The sequence below is a fragment of the Salminus brasiliensis genome, chromosome 10 (genome assembly GCF_030463535.1).
Source record: "Salminus brasiliensis chromosome 10, fSalBra1.hap2, whole genome shotgun sequence".
In the NCBI taxonomy this organism is placed as follows: Eukaryota; Metazoa; Chordata; class Actinopteri; order Characiformes; family Bryconidae; genus Salminus; species Salminus brasiliensis.
Genome location: NC_132887.1, coordinates 6,249,341 through 6,276,981, shown reverse-complemented (window position 1 = coordinate 6,276,981; position 27,641 = coordinate 6,249,341). Strand labels below are relative to the sequence as shown.

At 41.5% G+C, this 27,641-nt stretch overlaps 1 protein-coding gene and 1 long non-coding RNA gene across 2 annotated transcripts in view; one reads left to right on the top strand and one right to left on the bottom strand.

Moving 5' to 3' along the window:
• Positions 1 to 327: 327 nt before the first annotated feature.
• On the bottom strand, positions 328 to 24,661 carry LOC140564028 (uncharacterized). The gene is made up of 3 exons (XR_011980512.1): positions 24,535 to 24,661; positions 22,625 to 22,803; positions 328 to 466 (listed from the first exon to the last, which is right to left on the bottom strand). It is a non-coding gene; the product is annotated as an uncharacterized lncRNA (long non-coding RNA).
• foxn3 (forkhead box N3) overlaps positions 23,407 to 27,641 on the top strand; it is a 134,413-nt gene continuing 130,178 nt past the window's right edge. The window contains exon 1 of the mRNA XM_072689036.1: positions 23,407 to 23,642. The gene's annotated coding sequence lies outside the window, so the exon portion shown is untranslated. The remainder of the gene's footprint in view (positions 23,643 to 27,641) is intronic.

Here is a 27,641-nt window from a genome sequence, read left to right as displayed (position 1 = left end):
GGACACTACCAGTCAAAAGTTTTAGGACAACCCAGTTTTCCAGTGGATATTTAAGCAGTTCAAACTCAGTTAATAACCTGTTGCCAAGTCTCAGTTTCAGCTGTGAAGAGAGGACTTGGAGCTGCAGGTTTGCCGCAGGTGGAGTGGCAGTAAGATGAGCTTGAGGCTTGCCTGAGCTGTGCAATACTGCCCAAGTGGACTACTGAAAAGAAATTGTGGATGTTCTAAAACGTTTGACCTGTAGTGTATCTTTTTAAATGCTTTTTTTGTTGTTTGAACATGCTTACCTGGTCAGTTTGTATTAAGATATTAAAGACTAACCATGTTTGATCTGAAGAAAACGGCATCACACATCACACTCCTTTGGGAATAAAACCAAAGCCCACGCGTTTTTCTCTCCCACGTTGTGATGGCAGCACTCGTCAGCACGCAAAGCTTTCAGATGTTCACACCCAAGAGTTTCCATCTGTGTAAAAAAAAAGGAAGACACTTTGAAGGACATGGGGCTTTGAAGCTAAATACACTTAACAAATGAGTTCATTAAGAAATAACGACAAAATCAGGTCTCAAACATGGCAAGCTGTCTCCAGACTTTTGATGGGCAGTCTAAGGCCCAGGTCCATTAAATGCAGTGAGTTGCGGCTTTTTTCAAGCTGCTGGACGCTGGACTTATTTATACCTGGCATTCACTAATACGTGAAGCCACCATATATTTATTCTGTATCACAAGAGTAGACCGTAAATATTCCATGTAATTTTGTCTGGGTATGTATATATATATATATATATGTATATAATATGTATTGCTATTTTGCCCTGCACGCTTATTCAAACATATAGTGTGGGTTTCTGTTGGTTAACCAGTGTATTTAAAGACATCTGATGTGACTGGGCATCAAGTAGGAGTACATGAGGAGGACAGAGACTTGTTTGCGAAGGTTTTCAGAGCACATACTAATACTGAACTCATTTACAGGGGATTTGAATGTGGCTAAGCTAATCAAATATAAATCAATTAAAAGATAATTGTCATCAACCAGGCAGTAATGTCAAGCGCTGACATCTCATTTTGATATCTAGATGGGTTTTCTTCCACATCCTTTCTGTCTCTATGATGATTTTGACTCTAGACTCTTAATAAATAAAGCTGCTACAAAACGGTCTTTAAGAGATGTTATAGAATGACCACCTGCGGTTATTCATTTTAATTTTTTAATTTTTTAAAAAGATTCTGTTCTTTATGGAACAATTAATGGTTCTTCTTTAGCCCTATTTGGATGGGATTTGTGTTACATGGGGAGGTGGCGTCATATGATTTGACTACAGGAGACATAACCTCCAAAATAACCTCATAACCCAATAATGGTAAAATTGTAAGTGGTAAAATTTGAATGGTTAAAGTCAAACGGTCGAAGTGAGGTTTTGCGGTCGTTCAAATCTGTGGCAAACCTCAGTCAAATCCAGAAGACAGGCCGAAGGACTCCTCAGAGGCACGACACTGCCACCAGCTTTAAGTCAGTGTGTAGCGTAGCTTTTAGCCGACATACGTGTTATGAACACATAGGAGCTCATTTTAACTCGTACCACTTACAATTTTACCATTATTGGGTTATAAGGTTATTTTGGAGGTTATGCCTTCTGTAGTCAAATCATATGACTCCACCTCCCCATGTAAAACAGATCCCATCCAAATAGGGCTAAAGAAGAACCATTAATTGTTCCATAAAGAAGAAAATATTTAAAAAAATAAAAAATAATAATAAATAACCGCAGGTGTTCATTCTATAATATCTCTTTCTATAATATTTAGCTGACATACGAGATATCTGTGCCATGCACGTCAAAATTAAGTACTTGAGAAAAGTCTTACAGGATAAGAAAACCTGAGGTTATTTTTACAGTGCTGGCATCTATTCTGAGTGCACAGTCTGTAAAACTGGCTAAAATCACTGAGAAACTAATAATTAATAATTATATGATTATAAGTATATTATATGAATAAGTAATAATTACATAACTACATTACTTCAGCTCCCCATGCACAACTAATCCCGTTTTAATAGGGCTAGGTACATTGCTTTAGGAACCCTTTGTAGCACTTTATCTTAATGAATTTATCTTATCTAAATTTATAGCAAACAGCTGGTCCACACCTTTATTTTTTCCTTCTCGTCTGTATTCCACGTTCATTTAAGATCCCAAACTGCATTGGACATGAATTAATTAGCTCATTAACATGTTGATTTTGATCTGCCTTTACAGAGGATTGGTAGAAATATGATTATTGATTTGTGTGTGCCGCAGTAAGGGATAGAGAACACTGTAAAGTCCTGCGACACTGACGTGACCGTGGCCTGGTGGGCAGTGCACTATCACCACTGCATAAAGCGGGTCAAGTGGTAGCATGTAGCGATTAATTGATAATTATCGATTTTGGAGAGGGTGATCTGGGGTGTGCTAACTTTCTAGATGATTAATTCATTTGTCGTGTGTGTGTGTGTGTGTGTGAGAGAGAGAGAGAAAAATGGTAGATGTATCATCAGTAAATTAGAAATTTATCGCTGATTAGGCTTTGAAGTTACATTAATGAGGCAATTACTCTCTGAAGTGACTTTAATGAGGTGGCATCGCAAACCCCCTTTTTATAATATGGTTGTGCAGCGTCAGTACACGCTGTCCTTTAACGCAGGAGAGGCCCTGTGCTCAGGTCAGACGCTAATCTAAAGCAGATATTCAGCAGGACTGAATACACCAGAGCACAGCCTCCTCGCCCCCCCCCACCACCCCCACCCCCCCACCACCACCACCCCCCCACCACCACCACCACCAACTAACACCCCTCTACGCTGCTTCCCTTTCCCTTTTTGTCATTTCTTCAGCGGCTGAGAGCACCCTTTGGAGAACTCTAATTATATGTGCAAACAGAGCACGACCTGTTGAAATCCATATTACAGTATTACAGGGGGTTTGGCTCAATTAGCCTGGGTAAATAGCACTGGCAGCCTCTAAAGTGCCTCTTATCACCCTTTTTTATACTCTGAGCGCATTAAAAGGTGCTGCTCTCTTTTTCAAGCCTTGATACATCATTACAGGAGCAGAAAAAGGGCTGGTTAAGATATTTTTTTTTACTTAACCCATTCTTGTTGTGTTTGGAGAGAGGGCGAGGGAGGTGTGGGCTGTTAACCGAAGGTGAAGGTCTGTATTCATCAGGTTCCTACAGCTCCATTCATTATTTCACACACACACACACACACACACACACACACAGCGCATTCACTCCCACAGTGCCTTCAGTCACTCACTCATTTAGTCTAGAGGATGCACTGTTTACCAACACAGTCCTCTACGCTCAAGTCAACTTTCTCGACTCATTTCTTCTCCAAAAGAAAGTCTGAAGGAAGTATTTGGGGAATAGCATTCTTGTGTCTTCCTGTCTTTTTGTCTGGCAAGCACATTGCTATTCCCAGACACTGTGTTTACCCTGTGGGCAGAAATAGGTCTGCACATACAGTCTGTACTCCCAGACAAAAACCATAAACCACCAGTCCCCGAGATTTCATTCGGTTATTTTTATTTATTCATACAAATTTGCTGACCTAAATTAAAGGCCTGCAGTATTGAAGCCCTCACAAACTTTAGCTTGGCTGTAACTGCAGCGAGTATAGTGACCACAAGGCAGTGCATATCTGCTTCTGTCTTCGATCATGACTATCGAACTGCAGCGCTTGTTGTAGAGCAGTTATTCCATTTTTTATTTCGTCGTTCAAATTTGCTGACCTTAATTAAAGGCCTGTAGTATTGAATCCTGGGCAGACGTGAACTGTGGCACTTGTTGTACACACGTTACAGATTTGCTTACCCTAATTAAAGGCCTGCGATATTGAATCCTATGCAAACTTTACTTTGGCTGTAACTGCAGTGAGAGCAGTGACCACAGTACAATACAAATCTGCTTCTGTCTCCACATGTGGAAATCTGATATATGGCAATATTTGCCGAGCAGCCATTATATTAGCAGGTGAAGTGGAAAACATTCATTATGTTCACACACACACACACACACACAAACTACATGAGGGGAAAAAACCTTCTTAACTTCCAATGAAAGTCAATGTTAAAATATTTTATTAAACTTTTGGAGCATTTTTAATGGTCCATTCATCCTACAATTCAAAAACACTGGAGATACAAGATTTGCGTGGGACAGAGATGCTGTGTATTATATTACATATACGTATGCACTATAAATATGTTTATGTTTATTTATATGTTTACAACATATATATATATATATATATATATATATATATATATATATATATATATATATATATATATATCTACCAATCAAATATATATGCATGATCCATATATTATGCATATGTCCAATATATACTGTATGTTTATACAATATAAATGTACATACTGTAAAATATTTGTCAAGGGGTAGATATATCAGGCAGCAAGTGAACAGTCAGTTCTTGAAGGTGACACTTTGACAAGAACCAAATTGTGATGGCTAGACAACTGGGTCAGAACATCTCCAAGACATCAGGCATCAGGTCTTGTGGGGTTTTCTTTCTGGTATGCACTTGTCAGTGGTTCAAAAAAGGACAACCAGGGAAAAGTTGACAGGGTCATGGGTACCTAAGACTCACTGATATGATCCATGGAGGCCCCACCTCTTTACAACCTAGGGTGCCAGATACCACGGGACGCCTGCAGATGTCTTGTGGGGTTCAGATCTGTTGTGGCGGCACAAGAGAACCTACTCCATATTAGCTGGGTGGTACTAATGTTATGGCCGACATGGTGTATAGATTATTAAAATATATGTGACATCTATGCCAGTTTATTTGAAATTGGCAGTTTTCACAAATAGGAAATATATTTTGGCCATATGTCAATGTATGCAATGTAATACATGTATATGTGTAATACATATATTTAACAATATTTGATAGAAATATCAAAACACACACACACACAAAAACTACATGAGGGGAGAAAACCTTCTTAACTTCCAATAAAAGTCAATGTTAAAATATTTTATTAATCTTTTGAAGCATTTTTAATGGTCCATTAATCCTAAAATTCTAAAACACTGGAGATACAAGGTTTTGTGGGACAGAGACGGTGTGTATTATATTACATATACATTTGCACTATAAATCTATTTATTTATATGTTTACAACATATATGTATTTATCTACCAATCAAAAATATATGCATGATCTATATATTATGCATATGTCCAATATATGATTCTGACATATATACTGTATGTTTATACAATATAATTGTACATACTGTAAAATATCTGCCCAGTCCTTTATGAAATATGTGCATATATGGCCATATGTCAGATTTCCTTATGGGTCCTATCATGTAAATCAAACTGTACATACCATTTACACTTAATTGATTGTAATGCCATTGAGATAAACAAGGCATTGCGACACCACTCCACTCTAATGCGTGGCTGTGTGGCTCTGGTACTTGCCACTTTAGCATGTTGTCATTTTTAGCCAAAGGTCAATTATATTAATTCCACTACAGGCCTCTCCGAATGGGACAGCCCAGCAGAACAGCCTCAGCACACCTTGCATTGATTCTGCCTGTCTGTCCACTCTGTGGTCTGTCTACTGTTTAGGGATTCATGGCACACGAGCCCACTAATGACCGGTGTCCATGTTGAAGCTGTGCTGGAGCGTTAAGCAACCTCCTCCTCTGTACTGAAGTTGACGATGTGGTGACATAGACAAATAGAGAAGCAGCTCCGCTCTGGAGATGTGGACGAAGGCCTGTTCAGACGTTTATTTATGTCCCAACCACAAAGCAGCCACAGCAGTAGCCTCAGACTGAATATGAGCTCTGTTTGACTGGATTTGAAAGAATTGCTGGTTGTTCTGTAAAAGAGCATGGCAAGACGAGGCATAGCAATACATGCCTTTAAAAAAATAGACCAAAAAAAGAAAAGAAAAGCAAGGCTGTGTGGCCCTATGACCTTTTTACAGGGTTCTTTACTGCTGTATATGGGTAATTTCTCAATTAGGAGAACTGCAGTTATGAATTGCACATACTATAATAAATAGTAAAGGTTAGTTATATTATTGAAATGATTAAATAGACCAAAATTATCATTATAATTATATAATTATTATAATTATAATATTATATATTTTTTATTATTTAAACATTTTGGCCTTGTCCCCAATTCAGATAATGAAACATAACAAGTGATCAATTATTAAAAAGAAATACAATGTGACTAAATTATATCCATACAACTTTTACATGTTTTTGAACAATTAATCAATCTTCACATTATTTATATGTATTTAAATTGATAAGTTATTACTGCAACTTTCATTACCAGCACACACAAAAAACCGTGTAACGGTAATGACACCTAGTGATGTAGTAGACAGAAGTAACTGTCATGTGTAGCAAAGGAATCAGACACTCGTGGAGGTAAAAGGATGACTAGTGTTTATTAGCACAGAGCACTATTACAAAAACCATAAACCCGTGGGAGAATCCACAGCAAAAGCACAGAGACGGGAAGAGCAAAAGAGTAGTAAAAAAAAATTCAACAAGATCAGAACCTAAAATTTTTCAAAAAAAGAGCCCTACATACCAGGAACACCCACAAGACCTGCCTGATCACTTTAGCACAACTCTTTAGCACAATGTAATGAATGTGAGAAATGTAGTGAATGGACTCTACAGAGGCTCGGCAGGGGAACATGGAAGAATGACATTAATGACACCTTGTGATGGTACTGACAGGGTTTCAGTCTCATCAGTATCTTTTTAACTGTTGAGAAATGAGAGATAAACTCAATCTAAATCTCCTACAGTTTTCACTGTTTTCCAGTCAGCATGTCTGAAAGACATCAGTGCAGATCTCTGGAGAATATAAAAAAGAGTAAAGTGAACCCTCTGAAATTTGCTGGATTTCTGCACTATAAATATAAAATATTTGAATTCTACGGCAGTCATTGAGTCTTTACTTTAAACACTGCAAACATTATCATTATGTGATTAAAACAAAATTATTGCTAATTTAATTTTTCAAAATTTAAGATTGAAGAATCACCCTTACATGATCTCCATCGAGGAGATTATACACAGTACTACAATAATAGTAGTACTGCCATACTGCCATAGGAGATATGATTATAACTATAACTGTACATCATTATGGAGCGTTATGGAGGTAACTGTAGCATAAACTGGCAAAAAGGCCCATTTTCTGAACTGCAAAATAAGCTTTTAGGCATTGGAATAGCTCTTTGATTTGTCATGCTTCTAGACACAGTACAACCAGTGTGTTTACTAGGGAACCCTTCAAGAACCCATTTTTAAAGAGTGTGGGATGAAAAGGGGATGTTTATAGAGTGATTTGCACATTAGTTGTATAGCACTCTATAAAGCCTGAAGTGTAATTAGTGACCGGTGACAGGGAGAACAAATAAATGACCTGAGGTTTATAAAGGCCAGTGAGCCTGTCACCATATTGATCCAGCACATTTGACTCAGCAAAGTGACACAGTGGAGCCCATTCAAGTTGAACTGCCCTATGCACCACTTTTCTTAACTCCTGGCCAACAGTAAAAGCAGTAGGAGCAGATATTATACAGTAACAGCAGCAGCAGCAGCAGCAGCAGCCTGATGCAATGGCATGATGCAGCCACTGTCTGTCAGGGTCAACTGCAGTTCAGTTCAGATTTATTTGTACACTGCTCTTCACAACCGATGTTGTCACAAAGCAATTTTGCAGAGATTCAGGTCTGAGCTTCTTTTGAGGAAGCCAATGGTGACTGTGGCAGGAGACAAACGTCCTTGCGAGGAACCAAGACTCTCCTCTGGTCGACACTGAATAGTACAACATGTACTTGAGATTCAAGATTTCATTGACAATGACTGCCTAAGATCCAGGAGATCCATATAATAAATGGACAAAAGTATTGGGACACCAGTTAATCACTGAATGCAGGTGTTTATTACAGTCTCATTGCCACAGTTGTATAAAACCAAGAAAAAAGGGTTGTGCCAAAGTGACCAGGTAGGTCTTGTTGGGTGTTCCTGGTATGTAGGGGTCAGTATCTACCAAAAGTGGTCTTGCTTAAGGATCTTCTGATAACGTCTTGGTTCCAGATATCACAGGACCCCTGCTTCCAAAGGTCTTGTGGAGTTCATGCCTTGATTGCTCAAATCTGCTGTAGCAGCACAAGGGGATCTACTCAGTATTTGGCAGGTGGCGGTGCTAATGTTATGGCAGCTCATTGTATGTTTATAGGGCCTGTTTTCGCTGTAGCATCTATCTGACAGTCACTTACTTACTTACTTACTAAAAGCTCACCTTCCCTTCCTATCAAAGTAGGCTGTTCCTGGCCATGATTATCATGACGGCCTGGCTTCTGAGGCTAAGTGGTTACCATCGTTCCATTATGGACACAGAGAACTAGCTAACATGTCCAGCAGCCACGGCCTGCTGTGAGCTTCACACTGGTTCTCATCCAAACACATCTGCAGTCCCGACATGCCACGGTACGCAGACAGGCCAGTGGCGAGCACACAGCTTGACGGACGAGAGAAGAGGAAGAAAAAGTGGTACATAAAGCCAATCAATAAGGAGGGATCAATGCTTTTGTGAGGGCTCAAGCAGACCCCTGGGAAGGTCCCGGCTGCAGAGAACACGCAGGGTGAAGTATTATGTTCGTAATCCCCCCCTTCTCTTTCTCTCAGAAAGGGCTCCAGTTGGAGAGGAGCGCCACGCTGGCCCCGTGCTTTTGGCCCACTTTTAAAGGAAACGGTTCCTCTCTGCCTTTGCCCCGGGCGCTAAGGAATCAGAAAGTTAAGGGAGTTAAAGAACTGGAAGACTTCCGTCCCGTTAATGCTCCATCGCCTGAGATGGGGGGCACTGAGTGGAAGCAGAAAAGACATGTCTTACAGCAAGACTGATGAAAATAATCAGAGCAGATTTGCAAACGTACGAGTCAGGCCTGGGAAGACCTACTTAGGAGAGGCTTACTTAGGCTGTTCTAAGACGAGGCCGGTCTTCACAGATGGGAAACACAATGAAAGTCCATTCATTTAGACATAGGCTAACGCTTGCAAATTGATGCACAGCAACTGTGTATCGACTCTGGCACCAATAACGCGAGCTTACAATATGATTTGCAGAAAATCAATCAGGGAAGCACATGATGAAAACAGTGCATGCTCAGACAGCATTCAATCAAGGCACATTTTCTCTTAGCATACACAGCAGATCATGCAGTAGTTCCACGCTGATATACTGGACCAATTATACTGACAGAAAACAGTGGGATGAGTATAAGGGGGGGCGGAGGAGAAACAGTCTGGTTGCCATAGAGACAGCTCTGTTGGTGTGCACTCAGGGCCTGAACCATTTTTTAATCCAGCGAATCTCGGGGGGGGGGCTCAAGTTTCACAGGCAACTTTTCCGAGATGTTTCTCTGTAACTCTATTAAATTACACCATCGGTTTACACTGACAAAAACGGAGTGATCACAAAGGGAGCGAGAGCGGAAATGATAAATATTGAATGTTTCACGGACTGACTCCAAAGACAGCTGCAAGGTAATGTGGCAGAATGAATGAGCTCTTGAAGGGCTGCAGGTTTCAGACGCTGTTTTGTCTCTTAGTCTGTTTTGCTTTGGTGAACTGATATGAATGGATGTCAACACACTGCTCTGGCTGATCTTCAGTGCAAAAAAAAAAAATGACCCTACAGCTGCTCTCGCCACCAAAAAAGTAATGTACATTTATTAATTCCTGGAAAGGACCGACCATGATGGGACCGATGGGGCCTACCAGGAATTATTAGGTGCGGGTATACCCCCTGGACAGGGCACCAATGCAATACAGGGTAACACATGCATTCATTCACTCACACACTCACACTTAGGGGCCATTTAGGGGCAAACCCCTCACAGAAAGAGGATTGCACCCACAGCCATAGACCCTTGGAGCTGCGGTGCCACCGTGCCACCCAAAAAGTAATGTATTGGGTTTAATTGATTTAAATGTGTACATAATATTCACACTAATTAATTCATTAAGAAATTGGGTGCAGTCATTAATCAGGAAGGGATGCTTTTATCTTTACAGTTTTTTGGTTAGTTTTGTGACTCAGAACACCACTGGACCATATTGTATACAGTTCCCAAGAAATGACCGAAAGTGCTCATGTGTGAACTAGAGCTGATACTTCACCAGTAATGTCTTGATTACAGCCGGTGTAAAGCCTAATCACTCCAGTTCACCCTGGTCCTGATCTTACTGTGCCCGGTCTCCAGTCGCAGTGTTATTGGAAGTTATTGTCAATCAACAACTCTGAGAAAAACCTTAGTGAAGACAGCAGTAGAGATGTATGAGCCTGACTATACTATGTAACCATTTTCAGCAACAAGCCAAATCTAGCCTAGCATTCTGACTTGCTGGGGCAGAGCGAATGAGCTAACAGAAGCCAACAGGGCTAACATGGTGATAACCCCAGCTAATACAGACTCACCCAGCTCTGGCTAACAGGTTTAATTAAGGCTAACATAGGCAAACCTAGCTGTTAGGTTTAATTCAAGCTAGTACAATAATAATAATAGAGCTGCAGAGTACACAATAAATAGCAGAGGGGTTTTAGGGAGTAGAATTTAGGACAGGGGGTTAGATTTGGGCTTCACACCAGAAAAACACCAGACTGGTGACTGGGATTTCAACACTGGCTTTAATGGGTTTCTGAAGCTGTGTGTGAGGTCTGTAAATGTGGAACTGCAGCATCCAGTGACCGTCGGTTTATAAAAATATAGATCATATGATCTGACCACTTCTCACAATCTGCTAAATTAGCCAATCGGCCCATTGCCAATCACATATTTGGGCTGGAAATCAGCCAAACTGATCACATAACTGATTGATCCTTCCTTGTTCAGTAGCGTGGGATGTGTTGTCCATCCTTTAAGAGTAAATGAGTTTTTTTCCACCTCATGAGAGTCTGTTTACCACAGAATGTGCCATGCCATTCATACTGATGACAAAACCAGCACCAGAAGCAGATGAGAAGGTGTGGTGCCCCTCTGTTGCTGGTGGCCATCAAACCTCGGTTATGCCTCACAAATTCTACCACACTACATTAATTCAAGGCCTATTGTGTCCTTGTGCCAAAACGCCTGTGGCAGGCTGTTGACATTGCAATGCGAAAGGTGACACTGTAGGCTGTGTGCGAGGATTGAGTGGATGAAAGGCTTGATATTTCTCAGCGCAAATGACCCACTTGGGCTTTAGTCCATTAGCCGAGTGAGGATCTGGACAAATAACGCCATCTGCACTGTGCGTGTAGTCTGACCATGGCGGGAGGGAGGCAGGAGGGAGGGAAGGAACAATAGATGGATTTGCTGGGGCCCACATAGCCACATCAGGACGTGGTTGGCTGCTGGACTCCCCGGGTGCTTGCAGAACCGTTATGTGACACACGGCACAGGCTACAACCTGGACTGGAGGGCTGGCATGGCCCAAGCTCTAGCCCTAGCCCTAGCTCTAGCTATAGCCTGAGCTATTGGAGCAGCAGAATGCACCGCTGGTTTATAGCCACCCCACTGGTGTGCATCATTACAGGCAGGACAGCTCAATTCTGACAGCACTTAATATGGTCTTTCCTCTCCTGTACCTCCAGCGCTGCATTCATCAGAGCCAGGTTCATCCACAAGTGCCTTCCTGCGACGGGAGCGAGAGAAAGAGACAGATGGCTGGGAGGATGGCGACATTAGTTTCCTGTTCAAGCAGGGTTTGTTGTGAGAAAAGTGCCTTCTTTTATTGAGAAAGAATTGCACTCCGTTTTTATTGTTTGCATATCACATTAAAGCTCCGTTCCATTCTGCTGGGTATCGTAGCGGAAGCATCAGCCATTACAGTGATTGATTTTTTCGGTCGCCAGACGCGTGCTTGTGTTAGATCCATCACCCGTTCGCCTGCTCTTTGCTCACATTCTCACAGAGAGGGAAAAACAATCACTGCCAGCCTGCCTAACAGTGCGGTCGCGCTAGCTTGCTACTCTTCTTTTTCTTCTTCCTTCTTTTTTGTGCTATTAAAATCCCAGACTTCAGTAGATTACTATAATGCTTATTGTCTCCTGTGTCACATTACAGATAGGGTCCCCTTGAAAGAGTGTTCCGGCTCATGGTGAGGGACCAGTTACTCATCCACACGCCCCAGCAGGGGCCTTCACAAATAAAGCTTTTCAGCACTTATTTCAGTTATAGATGGGGGTGACTCTTATGCACCCTTTATTATCTGCCGTTGGGCTAGATTCATAAACCTCAGTGGTAACTGCGATAACTGTGCTACACCGCATTAAATGTGCAATGTGCAACATGGCATTTAAGTCCTATAAATAAAGTTACGGTGGTGGTTATCAGTGTGCTGCTCTCGATTTACTGCTGAGGTATGATAATGAGCTAATGCATATTAATGAACAATTAAAGACACCATTTTCCAGTAGTTTTAGGTAATGGTCTAAAATGCAGGGTGTTTTATGGCAAAAACAGTACCCAAATGAGACTTATATGATCTTATAAATAACATTATATTTAAAACTCACCTAGAGGACACATATAGATTCACTGGTGGATTTAGATCAATCAATCAAGTCTAGAAAATGCCTATATTTAAACTGCAGATGTTGGAAGGCCTGTTTTCCTTTAATACCACTATAAAGAAATCAGTCATTTGAACAATTTGATTTTTGAATACTTATTGTATTGTATTTGTATATGTATTTAACTTTGCAATGGAATTCCCCGTTAACAGTAGACCATTAGACTGGGTCCTTTTATAAATGTATTCAAGGTAACCGTTTCATGTATTTTCATGATCCATTTAACACTCAGTCACTGACAGTGACTTGAATTAATTCTATAAGAATATTGTCACTGCCATGCAAAGAAATCTTCAGAAATGACAACTTTACAGGAGAAGGAAAAACTTTCAATGAAAGTCAATGTAAAAAAGTTCAAGTAATTGTGGAGCATTTCTATTGGTCAGTTCATTGTGACATTTTTGTAAAGAAGGTACAATGTAAAGAGAAACTGTCAGAAGTTGAAAAGTGAAAATGACAGGCATGGAGAGACAAGGATTTTTTTGTGAGAGCCACAAAATACTGTACAGGCTTCTGCAAATGCTTATGTACTGCTTTACAAATACCACTTTTGTTTGTGTTAATGGGTAAATAAGAGTAAATAAGTGAAAAATCCTCTACAGGACAGATGTATATATATATATATATATATATATATATATATATATATATAGTTGTTTATTTTTTCAAACTTTTTAATGCAAATTAATCATCTTACCAAGTTTGCCCCAACTTTTCTCCTGTAGGTCTCTCTCTCTTTAAAAAAACTGGATTCCTCTAGCCAGTTTATTTGTTCTGCTGCTTGAAATTTCAAGGCCACGCTGGCTAGCATTTTAACTCATTGATCACAGAATATTGTTGAGATTAACAGCATTACATTTTTTTAATGATTGACACTGTTAAAATAAACATTGCAGCACACTAAACATTTTAGACACTAAAAGCTACTCCATTTATTCCAAGTCTATTTATTTTCTGAACATTAAACACACTGAAAAAAATAAAACATTTATGGGGGGTAGCCATGGCCTAAAGCTTACAGAAGTGGGTTTGGTACCAGATGGCCACTGGCTCAACCCTCAGGACCAGCATTAATGACTGAGGTGCCCTTGAGTAAGGCAGCTAACCCCCAAATTGCTCCCTGGATGCTGAGGTGGCTGCCCTCTTCACTACTATGAGTGTGTGTGTGTTCACTGCCACAGATCTGCACATGTTAAATGCAGAGGTTCACTGCACTGCTGTGTGATGGCTGTTAAGTGAGCTTAATTGTACTCTTTAATGTGCTTTTGCATTTATTTTCAGTAATTATGTAATTGGACCAGCCTTAATGTATTAAAACTCCATGTATGTACCACCCAAACTTAATATAGAAGTACACTATATATGTATACATATATATATATATATATATATATATATATATATATATATATATATATATATATATATATATATATATGCTACATAAACAACTTTAGCTTGTCAAGTCCCTGCAGAGAAATACTGCCAATAGAATAGGACTCTCTGGAGCAGATAAACATGAACCTATTGGCACCATGCTGCCTAATGCCAGGTGTGGACTAGAGGGATATAAAGACCCCCAGCACTGAGCTGTGGAACAGTGGAATGGTGTTCCCTGGAATGAGGGCGGTGATCATTCAACATCCTGACCTCATTACCGCTCTTGTCGCTGAACGCAATCAAATCCTTACCACAATTCTCCTGAATGAATAAGCAGGTGTCCCAATACTTTTGTCCACATGTATAAATATCGCTTCTTCTATGTCTGCCATAGAGTGTAAAGCATAAAATGTAAAGACCAGACAGCGGCACAGCAGTCAAAGATGATTAAAATGGCCTGTCTCACATTTTAAATCCTCAAAAATAGACAAATAAACAAATAAATAGCGGCGCGAGATGGGTCTCGTAGGCCGAGATCGACTCAGGCTGATAGCTGCTGTGGTAAACAGGTTGAAAAAGGGAAAAAAAAGGTTGAAAAGATTTGTAACATCCGTCGATAAGCTGTGTGTGTGCATACAATCTGTCAGTCACTGAGGTCATATCACACATTTTTCCACAACATTGAGCTTCTATAAGTGTCATAGGATCTGAAAGGTTCTTTATCTGTTCAGCAGACTGGGCTTATTGAAAGTGAAGGCATATTGCATTTCCTCGGTACTGAGGCGTCAGCAAAACCGTTTAAAACAAGGCCTCGGCCCGACCTATGCAAACATAAGCAGTGTGTTCGTATTTTATATCTCGCTAAGTATTATAAAACTGCCTGAAATTTCATTTTTAAAAATGCATATTTTTTTAATCCTTTGATTGCACCAGCCGTGTAGTTCTTCACCGGAAGCATGCTACATTAATTCACTTAAGGGCCTCCGGCAAAATATTGTTAGGATAGAGACATCCATCTGTGCTTTGTTTTTCAACCGTGTTCAAAGATATGAGGGAGAGAACAACATGATAATTACCACAGAGACTCATGAAGTGAGCAGTTTACACCATTCGGGTGGTGGAGCAGATCTTTGTCAGGTCTGATACACACTGATCTTTATTTCCACTGAATATTAACCTCTGTGTAAGCCATTCTAATGGGTTTGTACTTTCCGAATTACTTTGAAATCACAGTACTTTTACTTTACTTTTGTATTTTAGTAAAGAAAAGAATCAGTGTTTCATATTTTACTTTTTATTATTTAGTAAGTTGTGCTTATTTCCTCTGATTTCCTCCCACCTCCCAAAAGAACATGTGGTAGGTGAATTGGCAATGCTAGATTGCCTCTAGGTGTGACTGCGTAAGTGAACGAATGTGTTTATGGCGAATGTACTTATGCCACTCTGTCCAGGGGGGTATTCCCGCCTTTCGCCCAATGATTACGGGTAGGCTCTGGACCCACCATGACCCTGACCAGAAAGCAGGGAATAAAATGGTGGATAGGTGGATGTGTCTGATTCCATTTCCCTAATGTTTCTATTGTAGTTGATTTTTAATAATGTATTTATAGTCATGTGAAAAATTTAGGACACCCCATGAAAACCTTTGTCTTTTTAAATATATTTAAATATCTGGACATCAGTCTTCATTTAAACAATATAAAGGGATGGAGATCATATAAAAAAATTTAAAATGTACTTAAAATAAATGCAGTTTTCTTGTGAGGAAAAAGTTAGAACACCCTATGCACTTAAAGCTGGTATTTCCTCCCTCGGCTGAGGTAACAGAGATCTTTGGATCTCACTATGGTAATAACACACATTACCAATCAAGAGCAAACCAGACTAATAGTCTGAGGTTTAAATAAGACAGGCTCCTCCAGAATCCTCTCCAACCATGTTATGATCATCTGCAGCTATTATGGGTTTAGTTATGTTAATATTAATATTTAGTTATATTCATTAAAGTGAAGATCAAATGTCCAGATGTTTAAATATATTAAAAAAGACAGTGTTTTGGGGGGTGTCCTAACTTTTTCACATGGTTGTATCCTGTTCTGTGCAAAAAAACAATTGCAAGACATTTGCAAGTTTGGAATGGAGTGTGAGACAGTTCCAAGCTAACCCAACTTGCCAATTTATTATTATTATTATTATTATTATTATTATTATTATTATTATTACTAATAATACTATTTGTAGATATCATGTTGTAAAAGCCTTGTTGCACTGAAAAAAAAACTTTTATACACTACTATATACTACATACTAAAGATGAGACAGAGTGGAATACACTGGCAGTCAAAAAAATGCTCTGTCTCTATTCTAAATGTCTCTATTCACTAGTTTTGGCTTCAAGCTGCATTAATGTATTTATGCTTGCAACAGTTGCCAAGACAGAAAGCAGAGCATGGGTAGGTTATTTGCTTTATCCACCGTTCCCTCATCACAGTCAGAGGTGTCAAGTAACGAAGTACAAATACTTCATTATCTTACTTAAGTAGAAATGTTGATTATCTAGACTTTACTGAAGTAATTATTTGTTTTTCAGCCAACTTTTTACTTCTACTCCTCACATTTTCACCCAATTATCTGAACTTTCTACTCCTTACATTTTTAAAATAGCCTCATTGCTCTATTTCATTTCTGTTTGTTTTCATTCCAGCTCATTATCGATCAAAAACCCCTATTCAGATAAATCTCTCCATCCTGAAAGTGTCTGATCATGATTGGATGAGAAGTTTAAACAGACACCATTCTGACTCCCTATTGGTTTGTAAGCGACCCATCACACCTGCACACGTCCCGTCACTCTCCAGCGAGCTCACAGCAGATGTCTGTAGTCTAGTATGAAGACTGTGTCCATGGCAGAGACTCAAGAGAGCTGCAGTGAAACGTCCCGACTAAGCCCCACATTTACATTCCAATAAAGCTTATTGATCACACGCCTCTGAAGTCTGACTTTCTGCAGGTTTACAATACTTCCAGACAACGACTCCTCATATTTTCCTCCATGAAGCTCATGTTAATGCTCAGTAGAGCACAGAGACGCTCCTTTAATAGATCTGATATTACTGAAATGCTTCATTTTCAATGGGCAGACCTGCAACTGAAACAGGAGCCTAGTGCAGCCCAACATTTTTAACATCAACATTTTAATAGAACTTTTAATTCTCCTCATTATGACTTTTAGAGAAATGGGTTTTTGGGAGGTTTGTGGGGTTTGTGCACTATAGACCCCTATGGCGCAGCCTAAGCTTTCAGCCTTTGTTTTCCTTCCATTACTTTTACTTTTCTACTTTAAGTAGCTCTGAAACCAGTACTTTTACACTTTTACTGGAGTAAAAAGCTTCAGTTGATACTTCAACTTCTATAGAGGTCTTTTAAACCCTTGTATCTCCACTCACTTCTACCTGAGTAATGAATATGAATACTTTTGACAGGTTTGATCACAGTGCAGAAACGCTTCTCTGATTGATTGACACTTATTGATTATATATTAGAAAGTTTGGCATCAGCCTTTTGATTCCTCTCATTGAAACGATTCAGCGCAGTTAAGGAAAATAGCCCTGAATTGTCCTTTTATGTGAGCCGTGCTCTCGTCCTCCTCAGACCTTGTGTGCTGTTTAGTTGCAGACAGTGAAACTTTATAATAATATTGTGGGTGATGGCGAACACGAGAGCGGTCCTATCTGATTGCTGTGTAGCCGGTTGAAAGGCTTGATGGCTTTTGGCTGGCTTTCAGTGGCCAGGCCGTTTGGCGGCTCAATCTGTCTCTGTTACTGAAATGTTACATGAACATGATTAACTGCTTGATGTGAAAAATATACAGATTTGGAAAGCGCTGGCACTCTCAAGTTGGGTTAGAGTTACATACTGTCAGAGCCAACATGCTGCCTGTCTCAGGCCGACCCTCTTTTTTCGTTGCATGAGCTAAAGCATCAGCTTCATCCTTCACTTTTTTGTGTTATTGTTAGGGGGTAGTCCGGCTTTGGCCTCAGTTTACACTCTAGGCGTATTAAATGAAGCCTGTTTAGATAAGGAGTAAGTTTAGGTTGAAACCCTCTTGATGATCTCCCATAAAGAGCGAGAGTGTTCCAAGGTGGTTTACACAAACTCTCTCTCAAAAACACACACTCTCTTGCTCTCAGCCTGTGTTTGGTGGGAGGCCTCAGTAGGGCTGAGTTCAAAAGATCAATGTGGTAATATGTGGTGAACAGACTCTTGGCAGTACATAAATAAGAACAGTCATGGCTGTTTTTTGATATTTCCGATTCGCGCTGGAACCACATTCAAAGTATTTTGAGGATATATAAGTCATAAATGTGCCAAATATATGTTATTTGATTCATAAATAATAAGTTTATAAGATTTATTGGGGCAAAAAAGCTCAGATGTCATTTAGCAAGTCTATTTACCACCCTGTTAATTTCCTGGAAGCGGATGATGGAGAAAAGAGATGGTGGAAGCTAACATCGGCTAGCGTTAGCTTTTAGCCTGGCGCAGGTCCCCGTTTGCCACCCCAGATTTCACTTTGTCCCGTGCCGAGTTTGAGCTTCCATTCTGAAGATGCTGGCACAAAGAAAAGCTGCGGTCACAAGGCCTGGTTCCTGTGGCAACTGGTATTCCCAAAACTAGCAGGGTCTGGAGGTGAAGAGCTGCTCTCTAGCATCAACAACACCATATAAGCTGAAGTTTGGGTCTGTTTATATTTTTAAAATAAGAAGAATATGAGGAAGGAACAGAATCAACCCTATTGTTTGCATGACTTGCATCCACAGGTATCTGTCTGCTTCTGTACATGGTGGCATTGCAACCCCAGGTAATAGGCATCATTCAGAAGATTGTAAGCTGTTAAATCCAACATGATCTCACAAAGAAATTACCATATTGGTCGACTGCTTCAAGCCAAAAATACAACCTGTCTTTTTTTCCCCACCTGTCCACTAGTAGTGCTGTTGGGCAAAAAAAAAACACACAAACACACATGCATGCAGAAGATTTGATAAAACAGTGCTGGGGGATTGTGTTGGAGAAACCTGCTGTTAATAAACTTTTTGGAGATAATAAAAATAAATGGACCGAAATTACTGGAGAAACAGTAAAGACTCATTTCAGTGTGGTTAAGGTTAAAATAAAGGTTTAAAGTGTTAAGATTAAGTTTAGGTGTAGATCAAGGTGTAGATTAGGGTTTGGTTGTGATTAGGTTTAGGTGTACAGTATGTTGGATTTTAAGAGTCTTTCAGTTGCGAGTCATTGTGAGTCGATTCTCAGTTGTGAGTTGATTCTCAGTTGTGAGTTGATTCTCAGTTGTGAGTCGATTCTCAGTTGTGAGTTGATTCTCAGTTGTGAGTCGATTCTCAGTTGTGAGTTGATTCTCAGTTCTTAGCTGCTGAACCTTTGACAGGTGCCCAAGCAGGTATAGAAATGTATTTGGCAACTGACTTTATTTTATTTTACTGCCGTATTTATTATTATTATTATTATTATTATTATTATTATTATTATTGACATTAAAATACAACGCTATGGTCCTACAATGCCCTTGGCCACAACATCCTATCCTCTGTGGACGCTGTGTGTCCCTAGTGTCCTCTTTTATGAAAACCAAAATATGGACCCCCTAGTATTGTGATGCTGGTATTATCATATCGTAAGTCTGTCCCAGTACGCCCCAGTGTGCAGGAAAGAAGCAGTTGTAGTTTGGTAACAGTGCGCCCTGCTGTGGGGGTGGACGGAGCCCCGGGCAGATCGTATGGCCACAGGCTGCTCCATTCAGTGCCTGACAGATTTAAGCAGCCCAAATTCCCCCCCTTTCACTGCCTGCTACTTTCTGTTGCATGTGGTATTTATAGACTTGCCTGCAGTAGCTGCACACTCTGTAATGGCTTTATCACTAATAATGATCCGGTGCCTCTGTTTCTAGTAACACACTCTTTGAATGGGTGGAAAATTCTAATTCCAACAATGTGGTGTTTTGAACAGGCATTTAAAGCCCCAATTAAGAGTCGCTGCTGCTTGCGGGTCAGTTTTTACCACTTCAAAAACAAAGACTTTCAAATAATAAATAACAACAAGACTCCTATTAAAACATACAGTGCACACGATTAGCACAATGTCTGCGAGTACACTAGAACAATCCCAGTGTAAATGTGGGACAAACGTTTTGGGACACCTGCTCAATTATTGTTTCTTCTGAAATAAAGGATATTAAAGAGTTGATCCTGTTTTCTACTTGATTCTGGTGGAGCATTGCTGTGAGAATCTGATTGCATTCTGCGGCAAGAGCCTTAGTGAGGCTCAACGCTGAGGGGCTTTATACCCCTCTAGCCCACACCCAGCATTAGGCATGGAGTCCTATTCTATTGGTAGTGCTTCCCTATAGGGACCAGGCAAGCTGTGTATGTGTGTGTGCATTTTGGGTATATCTTAAAGTAGTTGAATGAAGGGGTGTCCACAAACATTTGGACATATAGTGAACATCTGGCTTTGCACACATCAGTACTGTTTCACAGAAATGGCAATCACAGACCCACATGATGTCTGTGTCTGTGTTCACAGAATGTGGTGCTGGCAGGAATACGTTTCTTAGTACCGCTAACTTTGTGGGATGTTCTATAGCTAGTTACTGTGCTTGTAAAACAGGAGTGCATTGGAAGTGCGGCAAACGAGTTTCTGGGTGGAACTCGCGGCTGTTAACGTTGGTTCCGCATTATGTTTATCAATCTTTGCACCTTCCTGTAAGCTACAAGTCTCGATGTACTGATCCGTGACCCCTGTACTATAAGCGTTACACCCCTATTTTGTATGTAAGGCAAAAAATGCCCAGATTCAGTTTTACAAACCTATTTACAGCCCTGTTATTTTACCTCAGAATGAAACACACATTGCCTTTTATGGAGGGTGCGTGAAAAACTATTTAACTTATAATTAGATTATTATAGATTAGATTAGATTATTATTATAATTATAAGCTCTGCATTTATTTGCGGTTTGTAGGCTATGTAGTATGTAGGCTATACGACTACTCAGCAAGGGAGTGAGTGAGCAAAAGATTCCTAGGACCAGCCAACAGGCCTGAACAGCAAAAAAAAAACAACAGCAGCCAGTTAAATAATAGCCTTCCCTACACTAAATTACTATATTAAATATATAACACAGAGAAAATGGCAAAAAAATCAGAGATCACAATTCTTAAAGAAAACTTGTGATGATTATCCTGTAATAACAGCACAATGTCCATAATGTCATGGTCTGGGATGTAGGTTAGACGATAACTGAACATCATTCTTTTCGACAGCTAGGTAGACATGACATGAAGGTATGACCAGAAGACTGCGTTTGTGGGTCATATTTTCGAGGGTCAGATTCTCATGTAATGCTGAAAATCATAAAGCAAAATGTGCCTGTAAGTAATATTTCATGAATATAGGTGGCATATGCAACAAATGCAGTGTATCGTGTTACTTCCTGTTCCCTGGCTCCTCACTTGCACTTTAGACTTGGGCACTATAGAGCAGCTACTACTTAGTGTTGCTAAAGTGTTAAGGTCTCATATTTTACTTGTAGACAGTTAATTGCTCCAATACACTGAAAATGGTGCCAAACAATGTATTTCTGGAGTCTCTTAAGTCTTCCTATGTATATACACACACAGTCATATCAGAATATTATGACCATCTACCTAATACAATGAATAACCACTTTTGGCTTGGATGCCACTAGTGAGACATTGTGGTATGGGCTGTATTACGTGGTGGAAGGTGTTGACTAAAGTGGTTAGCTGCTCAACGGTGGTGCATCAATTGCTTTGTACCATTCACCAGAGTCCTTGTTCCCCCTCTGGCATCAATGGGTCGTGGGGCGCCACTATTATGCCGTTGGGAGGCACTTAATGTGCGAGACGTCCAATCTCAGCAAGAACGTCCCATGAAGTTAAGGGTTTTCAGACACTACCACCCTTTGCCCACTGTCACAGTCATATCAGAATATTAACCACCCCTGTTTGGAATTAACCCGGGACGTTTCGAGAGTGTAGAGTACTGGAAAAAAGGTGGTAGTATCTTGGAAACCGCTAACTTCGTGGGATGTTCTACAGCTAGTTACTGTGCTTGCCGAACAGGAGTGCATTGGAAGTGCGCCAATGAGTTTATAGGTGGAACTCGCGGCTGTTAACGTTGGTTCTGCATTATGTTTATCAATCTTTGCACCTTCCTGTAAGCTACAAGTCTTGTGTATTCTTCATGGGAATGCATGCACTGATACGTGACCCCTGTACCATGACTGTTACACCCCTATTTTGTATGTAAGGCAAAAAAAATGCCCAGATTCAGTTTTACAAACCTATTTACAACCCTGTTATTTTGCCTCAGAATGAAACCCACATTGCCTTTTATGGAGGGTGTGTGAAAAACAATGATAAGCTCTGCATTAATTGGCTGCTTTACGTCACCATGATAGCCTAGTCTAACCTATCCTTGCAGATCTTAGAAATGTAACAAGAACAAAAAATGAGGTATTACTATTGGCATGGTGTTGCTGTCCTCTCTGCATCCTCTTGGTATCCAGTCAGCATGGTGTGTGGTTAGGAAATCAGTCCTTGTGAGCTAATGTTAGCCTTTAGCCTTTTCTGCCTTCCTTCATATTCTCATTTGCCTCCAATGGCTTTCGCTAGTGGGCTGGATGTATGTATATTTTGGAGCTGGAAATAAAAAAAGAGACAATATTGTTACTTAACAGTTTTGAGGGGTTGAAATTAGGGTTGAAGTTACTGCCCTGTCTTACTTACGTGAGTCTTACCTTCGAAGGAGGACACGAAAGTGTTTAAGGCTCACATCACGTTTGTCCCTTCTGTGTCCCGAACACTCATTACTCGACTACTCCAAGGTAAATACAGTTACCTAGACCAATCTGAGACACCTTTAACATGAAGCACATTTCCAGACACTGCTTATTTTTGCTGTATCGGGAAATGCACTAAATCTGCACTCTGCCACATCGTATCGAGACATGCATGTTGCGTATCGCTACACCCCTATAGATAGAGATCGAAGCGCCGCTGTTCTCTGGCTGACCAGTTCATGGCAAAATGAAAGACACAGCTCTTATTTATGGCTGCAAGCTTCTTGCACGCTGCTTGAACACCCTACTCTCAGCAGGAATTAGTAGTCTTGTGTAGCTGCGGGTCACGCCGGGAACAATGACATTCTTTCAGTTAAACCATAGGGCAGTAGGACCCAGAGAGAGCTTGCGCCTTCATCTCCAGGCTTGCTTAGTTCCTCAGCTCAGAGAGAGAGGCGGACAGAGTACAGAGAGAGGCAGGGGGGACAGAGTGAGAGAGAGTGAAAGAGACAGTGAGAGAGAGAGAAAGAGGGAGGAAGCGCGAGAGAGAGACCTGAGCGTTGAAGTGAATGTTCAAGCCCACTAGAATACTGAATGCGAGAGGAATGGAGGGATTAACCAGTAGGATTTAAACATTTTTGGAGCCGGAGCAGAAGCTCATGAGGACGCAGCCAATCAGGAGAAGATCAGGATTAAAAGGTTTCCTGTGCAATTGTTCATTCTTGCTGTAATCTGTGGGCTTGGGGGAGCATTTGTGTGCATGCATGTATGTGTGTGTGTGTGTGTGTGTCTGTGTTTGAGAGTGTGTTACATGTGGGACATGTGCTACCTCCACAGGGTGAAATATTGTGACAGCCGCGAGGGACAGGGGGCACGCTCCTGTCACTGAGGAAGAGTACAGGGGGGGGGATCTAGCCTGTGTGCATGTGTAAACAGTGGTCCAGCCTGGCTCTGCATGCGAGGAACTGCTCGGTCTACGTCCACCGGAGAACCCCCCTCCCACCCCTCTGTTCTTTTTTCCTCTCAGCCTGATATTTTACCCTTTGTGTCCCTCACTCCTGGGGTCACGCACTCTTTTCTGCTTGTTAGTGTTTGGATTTAACGTGCTGAAGGTCAGCAGCTGCAGAACTTTGCTCCGGGTACTGTCAACAAATGCATTGCTGTGTTGAATAAAGAGGTGAAGTTTCGGTGTGAATCTGGTCCATCATTGCTAACACTGTCCCCTGGCTAAGCCTGGGACCTGCATATATATAAATACATCGCTGCATGTCACGAAAACGTCCAAAAATTTCCAAAAGGGCAACTTTACAGGAGAAGGAAAAAACCTTTGTAACTTTCAATGGAGGTCAATGTGTATATATTTTGGAGCATTTCTATTGGTCAGTTCAGCAAGAAATTGTGACACCATGGGAAGAACCACTGGCAGATTCATAATATGTCAAAAAATGGGAAATGTCAAAAATGGAGATGCAAGGCTTTCACAGGATGATGTGTGTGTGTGTGTGTGTGTGTGTGTTTGTTTGGTCTGTAAATTCCTGCTCAAACTAGTAGCAGCAGTGCTTGCCCATTCTCCCTGGCTAGTGTGCATTACCAGTGTCTTCAGTGTTTTCTCCTGAAGTAGTGCAGGGCTTGTTCCGTTTCAGGCTCCAGAGCGCTGCTGCTGACTCGGCTGAGTTGGCGTGAAGCTCTTCTGCTTGTGGTCAGTCTGCTCTCGCACTCATTCAGGAGTTCCACCTCTCTCGCTCTCGCTCTCTCTCGCTCTGGCCCTCTCTCTTCCTTCAGGAGTCTCTTTGCTGAAAAGCTGCCTCTGTTGTTTGCCTGCGTTCCCTCTATTCTCTCTGCTCTGCTAATCCCGGGCTTTCTCTGTCACTTGTTAGCATTCAGCAGCATTAAGCGCCGCGCTCAGCCCTAAGCCTGCCAGTGTCTGCCTCTTAACTCGAGTGCAGGAATGTGTGAATACACGGCGAGGCACAGAGCTGTCAGGGGTTTAATGCTGTCAGGGCTGGACTCTCCCTCTCTCTCTCTCTCTCTCTCTCTCTCTCTCTCTTCCTCCTTACTCAGCTCTCCAAGTCTCTCGCTCACTCTCTCCTGTGCTTTCTCTCTCTTTCTCAGTGACTCTTCCTCTGATTCCTATGCTCACTCTCTCTTCCCTTTCTCTCTCTCTCTAGTCTCTCTCTCTCCCTCTCTCTTTTCTATGCTTTCATCTGTTCGCCTGTTCCTTCAGTCTATCTCTCTCTTCCTCCCTCTCTTTCTCTCATTACTATGCTCGGCCTCCCTCTATTCTCTCTAAATGCCTCTCCCTCTGTCCATCTCTCCCTCACTTTCTCTATTATCTCTCTCTCTCTCTCTCTCCCTCTCTCTCTCTCATTCTTCACTCTATCTCTGTTCCCTTTCTTTCTTTCTCTCTCTCTCGCTCTTCCTCCCTCTCTTTCTCGTTACTGTGTCCTCTCTCTCCTTTTCCCTTTACTCATCTCTCTCTCTCTCTCTCTCTCTCTCTCTCTTCTCCTGTTTCTTATGCTCTCTCTTCCCTCACTCTCGCTTATTTCCCCTTCTCTGTCTCTCCTTACCTTTCCTATTGTCTCTCCCAACTCTTTCTCTCTCTCTTGCTCTCGCTCTCGCTCTATCTTACTGTCTTACTGTATTTGTGTGTGTGTGTGTGTGTGTGTGTGTGTTTTTCTCTCTCTCTCTCTTGCTGTGGCCCTCCTAGTCTGTGACTCTTTAAACCACACCGCTCTCCTGGCGGTCCTGTTGGAATATGAGATGCTGAGCTTGTGTTTTCCAAGACTTTCCATTATTCCAAACAACAACAAAAAAAGCAGCAGTGTCCCTCTGGAAAAATTGAGCCTATCTTCACAGCGTGGAAGATCTTCCTGCTAAAAATAGGCCTGTAAAGCCCTCACCACCACTAATGCAGGACTTTTATTCTGTTCGGAAAGTTCCTTTACGGACAGTTCTCTGGCGTTCTGGTACGGTGAGGTGACGTCTGCTCCGTCCGGCTGTTTGTTTGGCCTGGACAGGGCCGGCGTTGCTCGCTTTTGTGTTTGTGGCCGTTTGGGAGAAGTCTTCAGTTCTCTTCTCCCTGGCAGTAAGTTTTTTTTTTCCCCCTGACCTTCTGTATCTATGGCCCCCTCATGTGGCCGATCGGCCGCTGCCTATAGCAGAGCTCTCCCCGCCTATGAAAAACGCTGCCTCGGATTGGCTGAATCTGCAGAAGCACAGGAAGTTCAGGGTTTCTAATAACCACCCAGAGACACAGTTACCATAGAGACAAAGATAAGCCCCTCTTACTAAAAAAAAAGCGGCTGCATGTCATCACAGCAGCCTGCAGAAAGTGCCTGCTCTCTCTCTCTCTCTCTCTCTCTCTCTCTCTCTCTCTCTCTCTCTCTCTCTCTGTCGTTATGTCAGTGTCTCTCTCTCTCTCTGTCTTTATGTTAGTCTCTCTCTCTCTCTCTCTCTCTATCTCTCTCTCTGTCTTTATGTCAGTGTCTCTCTCTCTCTTTCTCTGTCTCTCTCCTGCCAGTTCTCCCATTAGTAGCCTCGGCTTCATGAAGGTCAATCTCAGGTTTCCTCTTCTTCCTCTTCCTCTTCTTCTTCCTCCCTGCTCCTCAAATGTCCTCAGCACTTCATGTGAGTTTGTGCAGCTTTTGCAAACTTTTCGGTCTTCTTCTGTGTGTGTGTTTTGTGTGTGCGCGTGTGTGTGTGTGTGTTGTAGATGCTGGAGTAAAGAGTAAGGCTCATGTGCAGATAGGCATTGTTAAAGAGTCTGGCTGAGTGGAGAGGTTGGAGGCTTTTACTATGACTTAAGGCACTGACCCGTGCCAAAAGACTGTGTGTTCATGTGTTTATATGCACGCAAATGAGTGTGTGTGTGTGTGTGTGTGTGTGTGTGTGTGTGCCACGTTTGTGCGCTGAGGCTGTGTTAGCATCGTCCGCTGCTCTGGTCAGAGTTATTTCGGTGGGCTGAGGTAATAGGAGGCAGTGCGTAATGCTGATACCAGTGACTGCACGCTAATTGATTTCAGGAGTGTTGTGCAAGCTTTTAAAAAGCCCTGCCTCCTCAGGCCAAGAGCGTTTGAAGGTCTCTTACTCACACACATTCATACACACACACACACACACATACACACAGACGTATACACACACATACACATACACAAGCAGCCAGCTTGGAGGCACACGGCAGCAGAGTCCTCATCCTTCCCCTCCATCACACTAAGTGCGTGTCTCGGTCAGAGTGGGCTGAAGTTATATGTGTGTGTGTGTGTGTGTGTGGAATAAAGGCAACATGCCGCTGAAAGGACTTCCTGTTGACAGAAGTGGTGTGTTATCGAAGGAAGGGCCTGTTGGTAGGAAATGTGTCAGCCCCTTGTTTTCTTTAAACTGGGAGGATGGCTGGTGAATCGCTTCTGTAGTCTTCTGAGGGGGTCTTTGAGGGGGGCTTTTGGGGGTGGTGTTGGAATGGGGTGCATGAGGAATGTCTGTGCAGGTGGCAACAGAAATTCTGGAGCAACGTAAGTCGAGATAAGGCAGCTTATATGAGAATTGGCATTTTTATGCTCCAAGGCTCCCTCTACAGTTGTGGAGTTCACTTTTACACCACTGCGATAAATACAAATCTCGCTTTGAGCGCGACAGCTGTACACATGCATTTGCTGACAAGCTGAGAGATACAGAACCAGTCTTCTGATGTGTTGTCAA